General features: G+C 40.2%; 1 long non-coding RNA gene across 6 annotated transcripts in view; it reads right to left on the bottom strand.

The window, feature by feature from the left end:
- Nucleotides 1–13,769, bottom strand: part of LOC146755905 (uncharacterized) — a 203,812-nt gene that overhangs the window by 28,239 nt on the left and 161,804 nt on the right. For 4 of the 6 annotated variants that reach the window (XR_014937818.1, XR_014937816.1, XR_014937817.1 and 1 more), the window contains exons 1-3: nt 12,505–12,949; nt 7,791–7,875; nt 6,277–6,497 (exon numbers count right to left, since the gene is read on the bottom strand). This is a non-coding gene — a long non-coding RNA (uncharacterized LOC146755905). The other 2 variants (XR_014937815.1, XR_014937819.1) reach the window with 2 other exon arrangements.

The raw sequence follows: 13,769 nt of genomic DNA, 5'->3' as shown, positions 1-13,769 counted from the left end.
CACGTGCTAAAGAGGCACCACCATACAATGAGCTACCAGAAAACGAAAAGAAATTTGCCCTATTCACAGACGGAACATGTCGTATTGTAGGGAAGCATCGCAGATGGAAAGCTGCTGTATGGAGCCCCACACGACAAGTTGCAGAGGCCACTGAAGGTAAAGGAGAATCAAGTCAATTCGCAGAGGTAAAGGCTGTTCAGCTGGCTTTAGATGTGGCTGAACGGGAGAGGTGGCCAATGCTTCATCTTTATACTGATTCATGGATGGTGGCAAATGCCTTATGGGGGTGGTTGCAACAGTGGGAAGATGATAATTGGCAACGAAAGGGTAAACCTGTTTGGGCTGCTGAACTGTGGAAAGACATTGCTGCCCGAATAAGGAACATTGTTGTAAAGGTGTGCCATGTAGATGCTCATGTGCCTAAAAGTAGGGCTACTGAAGAACATAAAAATAACCATCAGGTTGATCGAGCTGCCAAAATTGAGGTGGCTCAAATAGACTTGGACTGGCAGAACAAGGGTGAATTATTCCTAGCTCGGTGGGCCCATGAGACTTCAGGTCATCAAGGAAGGGATGCAACATATAAGTGGGCCAGAGACCGAGGGGTGGACTTAACTATGGACGCTATTGCTCAAGTTATTCATGATTGTGAAACATGCGCCATAATTAAACAAGCCAAGAGGATGAAACCTCTTTGGGGGGAAGGGCGATGGCAAAAGTATAAATATGGAGAAGCATGGCAGGGTGATTATATCACCTTGCCACGATCTCGCAATGGTAAGCGTTATGTACTCACCATGGTGGAGGCAACCACTGGGTGGCTCGAAACATATGCAGTACCCCATGTTACCGCCCGAAACACCATATTAGGGTTGGAAAAGCAAATCCTGTGGCGGCATGGCACTCCGGAAAGAATTGAATCAGATAATGGGACCCATTTTAAAAATTCCCTTGTAACCACTTGGGCCAAAAATCATGGCATTGAGTGGATTTACCATATTCCCTATCATGCACCAGCTTCTGGTAAGATTGAACGATTCAATGGGTTGTTGAAAACTATGTTGAAAGCAATGGGTGGCGGAACATATAAAAATTGGGAGAACCATTTAGCAGAAGCCACCTGGTTGGTCAACACTCGAGGATCTAGTAATCGTAATGGTCCTAACCAATCCAGCTCCCTACGTACTGTGGAGGGAGATAAGGTTCCTGTAGTACACATAAAGAGTGTGTTGGGGAAAACAGTTTGGGTCCTTCCAGCGTCTGGAAAGGGCAAACCTCTCCGGGGTACTGTCTTTGCCCAGGGACCTGGGTGCACGTGGTGGGTGATGGACAAAAATGGGAATGTCCAATGTGTACCACAAGGGAATTTGATGTTGGGGGAGTGCAGCCAATGATTTTCCTGTAGATATATAGGTAGAGTCTCAGAAAATATTTCAATTAGGTACAGAATAGTTCAATTAGGTATAGGAATTAAGATAGAGTGGATTAATGTTAAGGAAACACTTTTTTTCTCTATATACCTAAATTAGGCATTCTGTAAGCAAGTTTTCCATCTGGACTCTATATCCTGCACTGGCCATGCATGTGTAGAGCACACATGGAAAGAAGTATAAGTCAAAAGGAAATCTGCTGTGGTGGCTGGGAAGAGATGAGTGCACCTTGATGTGGGGGACGCCCTACTAGCGCTGCCTTTTCCCTCTACCGCTGACACGTTTTCCTTTTTCTGGCAGTTTTGCCATTTTCTAAAAAATTAATAAATAATAGGTTAAGGTATAGAGTTTTGTTCTCAACTTAGGGATTTGTATGGAATAAATATAAATTGTTGAGAAAAATGAGGTTGCTGATTATTCACAATTATACATATGAGTGTGTATGTATGTATAAACATAATGTAATGATGTAGAATAAGGGGTGGAATGTCATGGTTTAATAATTTTGTAGTTTTTGCTATCAGTATTCCACATCATAACATCATATAAAGCATGAATAATTTTACTGAATCTGCAACTTACAGAAGAAGACTACATCTCCCAGGGAACAACACGATAGGTCACGGGACCTGGACTCTATATTAACTCTGTCGCAGAACAGACTGACGTCTTTCGAGTTCTGGCGTTCAGGGGAGTGTGTGGGAGCCTTCAGCCGTTCGCCTAGATTCACAGTAGGCCTCTCGGTTACGGGACTCATTCTCTCTCCTATTTTGCTTGATTCGTTAGTTCAATTTTCAATTTTCAATTATATTGTATTATATTGTGTTATCCGGTATTTCGATATAGTATTTAGTAAATAAGTGTGCCTCCTTAGATCGTTGCCGCTGTTTTCTTTTCCTAATTAACTTTTTCCCTTCGGCCTAGGGCCCCTCCGGGGCCCACGGCCCCCTGTCACGGACGCAGGTGGATTTTTAGTTCAAACCGTGACAGATTTTGGTAAAATGGGGCCCAGCTTCATTTCACGGCCACTCACGCTCTGCTGCTGGACATTCTGCTTTAGAACCCATCTTTGGGTTATAGAGTTTGATTCCGCAAGTCATCTTCCTGCCGCACAGCCCAGCACGGCCGGAGCCGCACCACACGATCCGGGCCGGGGCCGGCTCAGGCTCTGCCTCCAGGCTTTTGGGGCCGGCCGGGTGACTCCGCAGCACAGCGAGACCGTGGAGCCGCCCGGGAGCCGCCTCTGGGTGCCGGCAGCGCCGCGAGCTCCTCCCCCGACAGCCCCTCCGTGCCCCCGCACCGAGGCCCGACCCCGTTCGCAGCACAGAGCCCGCTCCTCCCGGCCCCGCTCATGGCCGCCATGCCGCCATGGCCCGGAACTCGAAAGACGTCAGTCTGTTCTGCGACAGAGTTAATATAGAGTCCAGGTCCCGTGACCTATCGTGTTGTTCCCTGGGAGATGTAGTCTTCTTCTGTAAGTTGCAGATTCAGTAAAATTATTCATGCTTTATATGATGTTATGATGTGGAATACTGATAGCAAAAACTACAAAATTATTAAACCATGACAAATAACATCTGATTGATGTCACTGTCACATTCTCTTTAGTTTCAGAGAATTTGATAACCCCATCAGATACTGCTGCTGTGAGGAGAATCCCTATTTGTTAATCCAAATGGCATCTGTTACTGGAAAAAAGTAGAGACATCATTCCTCAAAGATGCAGTTCATATACTGTTGTTCATATATTCCCAGCTAGACATGATTTCAAGTACTCTGAAGATTAAAGAGGAGCTGTTTTGTGTTTCAATTAAGAAACAATTTGAATCAAACAATCAGCTTGCCTTCTCCTAAGGAATTATATTCTCGGTACATATATTTATGCCTACACAAATTACCTTTTGTGCATTCTCCTGAGTGTGTGTGGCATGTAGCTGTGTGTTGAGCTGCCCAGTGGGTGCTGGCAGACACCATACCTCTGTACTCATATTTGGGAGGAAGACGTACCAGCAACTGCCCCTAAGAAGTGTATTTATTGATGCTTGTACGCAACTATGTCATGATGACCCATCGCTTCAGTTTTTCCTTCTGATCTCTTCCCCTCCCCTGCAAATCTCTGCTGAAGGCATAACAGTCCTTGAAGTATAGTTTTAAAGCAGATAAATGATTTCATTTAGGACTCGCCATAGATCCCTTTTTGTACCCAAGCTATCAAGACCAGACACTATCCTCTTCAATTCTGCTAAAAGAGCAGAATGATACAAGTACAAGAACAGAGGTAAAAGTTGAATATGACAAGATTCATGTTATAGTCAGACATCAATTATATTACAAAAGCATTTTCATTTGTGTCTCTAACAGCTCTAGAAATAAACAAAAGGAAGGCACATATGATTTAAAAGTTACATCCGATTTTTAAAAGCCTGCTTTAAAAGTTCTGATTCCTATAACATATGTAAGAGCATTGAAAGTGGAAGAAGCACATGACTCTAAATAAGTACACGAAGATTTAATGCAATACAGGGTAGGCAGTGTAACTGCCATTAGTGAAGTTGCAAGAGCAATTGACCTTATAGGACAATGATATTTTAAGTGTCTATAAACTGGTAGTAAAGATGTTTCAACATTAAGTGCCCATATAAGACTTCAATAATGTTTGCGGGGTTTTTTTTGAGTACTTCATGTTTTACTACACTGCATTTCTGGTAATAACAGAGCAAGTAAAACACAGCTTAAGATTTATAGCTTAAGATGGTCAAGAAATAAAGTCAAAGTTTTCTTTAAACGTAAATTATTTCTGCTCTCAAAAAATAACCTTAAATATCCATTGTTCACTATGCTCTCAATAAAGCAGTCTTTAATGAGACACTAAAATTTGTTTGTGGAGACTTGTTTTGTAACAGCACTGAGGACAAATCTATTCTAGCGTCATGTACAACCGTAACAGTGTTCCCTTTAACTTATCATCTTACATTACATTTTTAAATTAGAAAGACCAGATTATCTTTAACTAGCTAGTCAGCTGCAGCTGATGCGCTGAGGACCCCACAACTTCAGGTTTCTCACTCATATTGTGAGAATGGCTCTTCCTTACAGTTTCAAGCACCCAGGACTGACGAATGAAAACCTAACATGATGCACTCTGCCACAGCTACTGAATGAAATCTTGAGTGTGCAAAGCATCTGACCCAAAGCCCAGATGTAGACATGAAAGGCATGCAAAGCGTTTCCATTCAGAAATGAGCATAACAAAGCAACTTTGATTTCCCATGAATCTGACGTCCAGGATGATCAGAAGGGTGAGCGAGCACAGTGATTTTCAACCTGAGATCCATCATCCAGAGACACTGAGCCTGTTGGCCCAAGCCCCATCATCAACTAATGCAATGTGGGACTCTTACAGATGCCATGAATTCTGCAGGTTTCATTAAATGCCAGCAACTGACCAAAACATTCATAGGACTGCTCGTAAGTGTGGAATTTTGAAAGGCACAAGTTTCCCAGCCAATCAGACTAGTTTTCATATCTCCTGAGCATTATGTACCAGCATTTCCTATTTCCCTCTGATATTTTTATAATAGAAATTTATTACAAGAATTTAAATTAGCATCAACAAGATTAGTTAAGAGGTTTGTGACTTTACTAGTTTCTAGAGCATCCCCCTCATGTGATTTGACACGTGGCTGAAATTGGTTAAATTAAGTCAATGAAAAAGGGCTTGCATTACATATTTTGTTCAATTGCATCTATGCAGATTCACAAATTCTTCTTGCTTATAAAATGAAAGAGTCTGAAGTTAAATTGGATTTTATGTCATTTCCTTTAGGTTCTGCCCATAGGTTAGTACAGTGAGGTTACAAGAGTGTTCATGAAGAGCAAAACTGCTTTCCAGTTATGATTCTATGAGACTGGGCTCTTCCTACCTCCTCTCTTCACAGCAACAATGTGAAATTTAATTTAATCTATTTCAGAACTGCAAAGACAAGTACTTTTTTAGCAAAGCATAAGAGGGTTATCACTTTGAAGAACCACATTAGGCACTATAGTTCAGTCTTACACAAGAGATTAATTGACATGTGCTGTAGATTAATCAGAATAAGGCTTTTCATTATGAGTGGCCAAACATAACCAAATCACTTTGGAAGCAAATTACTGACTTGCCTAGAAATATATATGCAACAATTGCAAGTTTATTATTGCTGCTTGATGAAATGAAACAGCCTTTCAAAAACATTTACCTTGATTCTACATGAACCTCCTCTCACCTGCAGAATGCCTACATTAAAACTAAAACTAATCAAAAGCTACTCCACACTCAACAGAGTACTAAGTTGTCAAGCACAACTGGCATTCTCCTCTCAACAGCAGTGCTTGAGTCAAATTTCTGGCTGAAAAGGCTGCATCCTTTCATATACATCCAGTTGATAAACTGTGTTCTACAAAGAGAAGTTTAATGAACAGGAAGAAAAGAAATGGAAATAGGAAAAAGAAACCACAGTTCTCCTTTTGTAGTATAGCCTTGTAACAAATAGTGCAGCGAAGAATATAGAAATTCTGATCTTTTGTCACCTGTCAAGGAATCCAAAGGAGGCAATACATGTTGTTGACACTGTGAAACCCAAACTTTTTCATCTGACTCTCACACCCACTTTGCCCATTTTCCATTTGTTTTTAAATAAGGTCTGGAAAAAGCCCATAGAGCTACCACAGACTAAGAGCACAATTTAGGGCTGTAACACAACAGAAAGCACAACTACAACAGCAGAGGAGCAAGATCACAGGCTGCAACAAGTGAGGATTTGCTCAAACACAGCAGACACAGAAATAAAGAAAAGTAGCTACTTACTTTGAGAAGGCCTCAGGTATACAGGAATCTCCAACAAGATATCCTCACCTTCACCACCAACCCTCAAATGAGGTGTTGGAAAGGGTAGATCTTGGCTCCAGCCCTTCCAATCACTCAGACACATTACATGCACTTAAGCTCCCCTGGGTAGGCCCTGCCTTCCCACCAGGAGCTCCGTCACTGGTGCAGGCTGTGACTCAGCAGTTCTGCTTCAAGAGTATCTATGGGGAATGAAATAGAGAGAAACTTACCAACCACTGCACCGTGAAATTCCACAACATGAAGAGTATTTTCCTGAGTGCCACACCACAAAAGAAAAACCTTCATACACGTGTCCCATTTTTTCATAGGCTATTACTTTTGTTACATGCTTCACCCACCAGAAGGCAAGTTCTAGTTCAAATTCATTTTGATTCAAGTTTAATTAGCATCCTTTTCATGGAAAATTATCCTGTGTAACTGCTGACATGTCAGTGCATCACATACTTGTTGATCTTTGTTTGGAAGCGGAGAAAATACATTTTTATGGCATTTCAAAAGAAAAGTACATCCACGTGGAAAAAAAAAAATCACACACTTGACTATAAAACACAAAAGAACTTCACGTGTACCAAAGCAGCAGCATCTGTACACTCAGCCCAGAAAATAATGTTTCTTTCCTGTGTTAAGTGCAAGTTTCTAGCACAAATTTACTTGGTGCAATTTTGTTCTGGAAAAAAAAAAAAAAGTTAAAAACTGTTTGGATACACAGTGAAATCAGATGCAGTACATCTTTATTTTTAATGGAATAATAATTGTACCCAAATTTCATATTCAGCCTTTGAAACATTTACCAGGGAAAAAAAAAAAAACAAAGGAGTGCTGTGAAGGTTTTTTCAGCATGACTCATATTGCTGTCATAAGAGTAAAAAAGTTTGAATTGATTTTGGTTGTATTGTTTCTTTATCTATAGCAATTGTCTGTCCTCTACTATCTATCTGGCCACCTACTACTTGTGTCAAACAAAGAGATCATCTAGCAAGTGACCCCTGACTTTGATTAGGACACTGATTGCACTATTACCTGATTGCATATTTGTATTCCTTGTAAAAGAGTCTGAACTACAAGAAGAAAGTATCTAAGCTCAATTTTGAATGAAATATTTTTGTTTTTTTTTTGCAATAGATTCACCTCTCCTAGCACCTATATCACACCATCTTCTAGAAGTAAACAAGTGTAAGCCTTAAGTGAGATCTGATTTTGTCACTTATCATCTAGACACAAATGGACACAGAGCAGTCTTGTAAATAAACTTACAGATAAACAGGAAAAGGGCCAAGACCAAAGATTTCAAAACAAGGTTTATATGAATAACGTGTCCTCTCTATGAACTCTGTTTGACAGTGGATTGTGCACATATGGGTTTTCCAGGGCATAGGACAGGATATGTCAGTCAGAATAAGGTCATGAGCCCAAATGCTGACAGCTACATTGCATGTGGAACACAAAGCTCAAATGCCAAGACTGGGACTCACCTTCTGGCATAAACCACCCACGAATCCCAGAGCCAGCAACTACCAGCAACTCATGAGAAATGAAGCTTGCCAGCACGGGTACAACCTGGAAAACAAATCAAGGACTGATTGGCCAGAAATTTATTCCCACGTAAGGAGTATGTTATTTGATTTCCATGCCATTGTTCTTCTTTTCAGAGGAGAAGCTGAGTTATTCAAGCTCAGTTTCTCTTTGTACTTATTCAGTTCATTAGTTAATGAAGGCTTCCTTATATTAGTTAAATTCAGCCACCATTCATCTACCTGTTCCAGAGTTCACAACAGATGCCCTCTGGCACTTCACAAAGACCAGAATCTGCCTCAAAACAGGAATAACATATCTTATGAAAATGGAGATGCTATTGTTCATATGCTTTACCCCTGACCTATTTCCTCTGCACTCACAGGGCTGACCTGTTCTCTATAATTTTATACTGACTAAAGCAGTAAAAGGCTGAAGTTTATTGTAATATTCCATCAGTCTTTGTTTAGCCAGAAAGGAGGAAACTGCATTCAATCTGTTTGGGTTCTTACTGAATAGTGAAGAGCTCTGTACTCATCCAAAAGCTGCAGGTTCCTCTTCCTCACTAGCAAACACTGATAGTCAGTTCCCTTCCTCAGGTCTTTTAATCCCTATTCTGCTACTACACACACCAGCTTCATTTATACCCCTACAGGTCACCTTCAGCTCTTCTCTTTCAGTCTTAATTAAAGCAAGTGGGTGCTGCCTACCTGTAAATCTTTCCCAGACTCAAAGCTGCTTCTTCTTCTCTTATTTCAGAGATGCTGATGCACACATTTTCATACTCCCAAACTGACTATCCTTGCTGGCAATCCTAACTCATTGTTTAACAGTTTGTACGGAGCAAACTCTGAATAACGCACTGATGTGTCAATTATGTGGGGTGGCCACAAACTGCTTGCTGACATTCTTGGCAGTGCCAACACACTGCCTGCCTCTTAGCTAACTTAAGTGCTGCTGATTGTTAAAAACTCCACACTGACACCATGAAATGTGGGAAAAGGTACAGAGCTGTGGACACCCCCTCACTGTGGGAGCAAAGGGGAGCCCTGCTGGTGGAGTCTTACTGATATTCAATCCCCACAAAAAAACAGAGCTTATTCCTACTCAGAATGTAACTGATCCAAGGCTTTGCAAACTTCCTACTTAAAGATTAGAGACTGCCTGACTCTAACATGGGCCATCCCAACCGTCTCAGTGAATAAATGGTGCTGATTATGGATCAAAGTCTGGTAACTCAGCTTTTCCATCAGCAAACCCACAGAGGGCTGCTTTCAGTCACCTTTCTGACCAGGGTGTAGGATTGTGCACCAGAAAGTTACCACGTCACTCACTTTCCGTGCTTGAATGTGAACTTCAGGATTCTGCCTTAAATATCCCCAGCTTAGGCATAACCCACTGCTCACTTGTTTTGAGAGCTTCTCTCCTGATTTGCTCAACACAGCAGACATAGTTATTTCCTAATTGCAGACAAGCTCCAGATGTAGGTCAGGGAGTATTTAGCTAGAGGAGGCTAATAAAACAAGTCCCCAAGTGATGGGCATGTCTTTGTTTCCCTGACATTGCTTACTTTTGAACATCAGAGACTACGAGACTGTTTTGGTACAGGAAGTATGTTATGGCTGATGTAGCATAACAAATACTAGCTCTACATCCTTCTATTTAGGCTTCAATAATGTCAGAGGGCAGAAGTGACAATCAATGTATTTTGCATTCAGCAGAGATGACAGGCAGCTAAGAGCAATGGACAGACACAACATGGCAGAACAGAAGGTACTTGCCTGGAATAAATATCGTCTTTGCTCCAGGCCTTCAAGAAATAACATTTCCGGTTTAGATTAATTTGTAATGCACAATGTATGATTGCAGACCTTGCTTTTGTACACAGACCTGGCCTTAAACATTGTTTGAACTGGTGTTGTCAGTCCTTTCTTGATCATTAAATTTATTTCCTAAAACTTAAGAAGCGTAAATGAAAGGCAGCTTCTGAAAAACAGTATTCAACATTTTTATGGAAAGTAGGTTTCTGGCTCTGCTCTTACTAATGCACCCTTCAATCATAAATAATAAAACTGGTGAGTTCTATCTCTTTTTCAGAAAAGTTAGACGGAACTATCACCCAGTGTATACAAAATAGGGCTTCAAAGACACCTGCTCTGCAACATAATAGAAGAAATGGTGCTGAATGATGGATGGGAATCAGTTAAACTGATTTCTGGGACACGTTGTGCATTAATAAATCAGAGGCTGTGTGTTCACTGAAAGAAGCGTAGGAGGCACATTAAGAACTTTTACGGGAGTAAAGAAAAAAAAAGTTAACACTGTATTTCAAAGGAACCTACAGGAGGATTAGTACTAAAATCTTTTTATGAGCACTAATTCTGAGCACTTACATGAAGATCAAGAAAATAGTCAGCTCCACAGGAAATCCTGGAAGTTAATTTTTTTAGAAGACCCTGCCGCATTTCACTGCATTTAATGACAACCACGCGCTATTTCTGAAGCGCTCTTGCCCAGCTCACAGCAAAGGTATTAGTTCCAACACTGATTGCTAATTCTAACACTACAAAAACACCTTCCTGCTTAGCAAGAACACAGCTTCAGAAACCAAGAGAAAAGCACTGAAACTAGAATCAAATATACACCTTCATCATGGATCCCAAGAAGTGCCCGCTGCAACACTATATGGTGAGCAGAGAGAGAAGCCTACAAGTCCTCGTGACTTGAGTCTGCAGACAACCTCAGTGCTATCTTATCTTCACCTTCCAAGTGGCTGGCTGAACTACATTTAAAAAGGAGGAAGAAAAAAAAAGAAATAAAACTCCTCCCAACCTGAACCAAAGATTGACTCCTTGCAGCTCCCAGGGACACAGAACTTGTGTAGGCAGAGAAATTTCACCGGAAAAAGGAAAAAAAAAACAGATATTTTGTCTTATTCATTTACAGAACGACCCTGCTGCTAATAGCACATTGAGGGTGCTGTTAGAGGCTACAGAGCAAAATGATTAAGACAACCATAGAACAGCTATATGCTAGGGAAACAACATTTCAGTTAATAAGACAAGATGGTGCAGAAGTCTGTGAACACAGAACCACTCTTCTGTCAATAAACTCTTACCCTGTTTTCCTACTTTATTCAATTACAGACTCTTAGAATAGATGTACCACCATATAGTGGGCTTATATACCATTCAGTTAAGGTAACCTAACCATAAATACTTCCATGATTTCAGTAAATTGGAAAAAAAGACACGGTAAGTGAATACAAAATATGTCCTTCATTTACTGTCATTGTAATATAGTCGAGCTACAACACAATCTTCATTTAGGCAGCTCTAGGTACTAGACCACTTTCAGCAATGGACATGTTATAGCACAAAGAAACACGGGTTTCTTGAAAGCACTCCTGCATCAAAAGCTTAGCATTGTTATGGTGTGTGCATTTTAATGGAGTGGATTGTGTTGTGTGTTCATCCTACAGCTCATAGGAGACACATTTTCTAGAAAGCTAGAGGTTAGACAGCATTCTTAAGATGAAGAGCAGGCTGTTATGAGAAAACATAAAAACATGATTTGAGACAACTAAACTAGAAATTTAGAAATATATTGTAAGGCTTATAAATAATTGAAAAGAGAATGTTCCAAAGTTTTGATGTGTCATAAAAGCTTAGTTTAGAAGGTGATGAAATTATTTCAATTAAACAGAACAAATGTCAGCCGTGAATGCCTAAGCATTTTAATGTATTCATCCTGTAAAAGTACGGTGCATGCTGAGGCATGGAGGTGGTAGGGGCTCGCACAAAGGCAAGTTATTTGTGAATATAATTTGGACTGTACAAGAAATACGTTCCCAGACTGAGGAAGAGTTTCTCAATACAAAGTCTGTAAAAGCTCCAGTGTTGCAGTAGAAAACACTGACTTCAGAATGATAATATACAAAGATGAGGATGCAAATGGTCCAAAGCTACCGAAACAGTTTGGTCATAGCAACAGAAAAAAAAAAACTTCTTTAACTTGATCCTAATGCATATAAAACAGTTTTGGAACAGACTGGTTCCATCGTCTTAAATGGTAGCACTCCCCACCCTGTAAAGGATACAATATTTCGTCTAACATAGGAGAAATATCTAAGTACCTAGTCAGTCCAAAGACAACATTCCCCTCAAGCAAAAACATGAACAAGGCAAAGAAGCTACGCACAAACAAATACAGTGGGTAAACCTGGTACTCAGATTATTTCCCTTTAAGAAAAAGTGACCAGAGAAAGAAAATAATCAGAAGGCAACAAGCTTTAAAGTAAACAAAAACAACCTGCTGCTTGGGCACTTCAGAAACTATCAACTGTAGGACCCCAAAAGCACTTCAGAATACAGCTGGTTTTGATACCATTTCTTCTTCTTTGAGCCTGATTCCCTCAACCAACCATATCATTGAACTTGATACCAGATTTATCATATTTGCTAAATAGTGAGCATACATTACATACAGGTGAGTAAACAACCTGTGATGGTGCCCAATACTCCAACCTGTGGAATCCAGAGATCCCAAGCTACAGACTGTGTCATATGCATGTATTCAGTATGCTGATGTACAATGTGCATTGATAGTTATGATACATTTTCAATTTGGCTGCATCTAACAGCAGCACCATGGACTCAGCTGATGTTATATTACCTGTAGATGAAGGTCTTAGGAAGGTGGCTTTGTCACATTGTAGAGTGAGAACCAAAATCAGTACTTCAGGAAAGGTCTCTTTCAGGCAACTTCGTATTCTTACACATCTTCCTGTAGGAGAGCAAATAAATGGATGATACTTGTAGCTGCTCACAGCAGTTCCTAAACACCTAAGAACAAATGGATTTGAGTTATGACAATCATATCAAACCGACAAACATACAGAAAAATATAATACAAGCTCGAAGCACTAAAGAAGAGTGTTTATTACTGGTATTTAGCTTCTCCCAGTATCTTCCAGTCATTCTATCCAGCCAAAAACCAAAGCTTCCAGATCATACAAATAAAACCTGATTCCTTTGCTCCACAGTAATAATAATGTACTGGACTATATTTCATAGAACTTATTTGTGTCCTGCGAAACAGACTTTTCCATGACTGCCTGTTGTTAATAACCTCTCATGGGCTCACAGGAAACCTCAGTTTATGGCACAGCGGGAGAAATGTCTCCAAATAATAGTTTCATTTTAAACTTCTTTGGCAATCCAGCCAGGTGCACCAACCTCACTAAGGAACAGGGATAGAGTTCCATCTAAGAGACTGTCAGATGAGTGGTAACTCACAAAGCCAAGGAAAATGGGTATTTGGTAGGTAAAATCAGGCCTGTTGGAGACTTCACATGGGACAACTGGAAATATCAAAGGCTTGCTGAAGTGCAAGACTGAGCACAGCAAACTGAGAACAGACTACAGTAATAGCACTTAGGGAATGGTGGAAGCTGTTACACAATCATTACAAACAGAAAGAAGGCAAAACACTGCAGGTATTCAGCAATTTGTAAGAAACAGCAGCCTCTGACAGGGTGTGAGCTATGTAGACAAAGAATGATTATGGATCTTCAGGCTACAAATGAAATTCATTCCTAGGATTCAAGTGGAGAGCAAGCCAAACTTTTGTGAAGAAAACTAGGAGGAGGTCTCTTCATCACACAGAGAGAGGAACAAATTGTGATACTTAAAAAAAAACCAAAAAAGTCATGAGAAGCATAGAAAAGGGGGGAAAAAATCTTTCAATAATAATAGATGAGTCCAGAATAATCAAATGAAACACTTGGAAAATTTAGATATATGCAGCCATAAGCATAAAGCATAAGCATAAAACTACTTAAATCTGCTTTTAATTTCTATTGTAATTTTTATCTGCCCAAAATGGCTATTAGAGTTTGCTGAACAGCACAGTCATTGATATGTTGATACATGATTACA

Source organism: Coturnix japonica, chromosome 29 (assembly GCF_054131305.1).
Source record: "Coturnix japonica strain WE chromosome 29, WE-NBRP24, whole genome shotgun sequence".
In the NCBI taxonomy this organism is placed as follows: Eukaryota; Metazoa; Chordata; class Aves; order Galliformes; family Phasianidae; genus Coturnix; species Coturnix japonica.
Note: the sequence above shows the minus strand (reverse complement) of the source record. Positions and strands in the feature narration are given on the sequence as shown.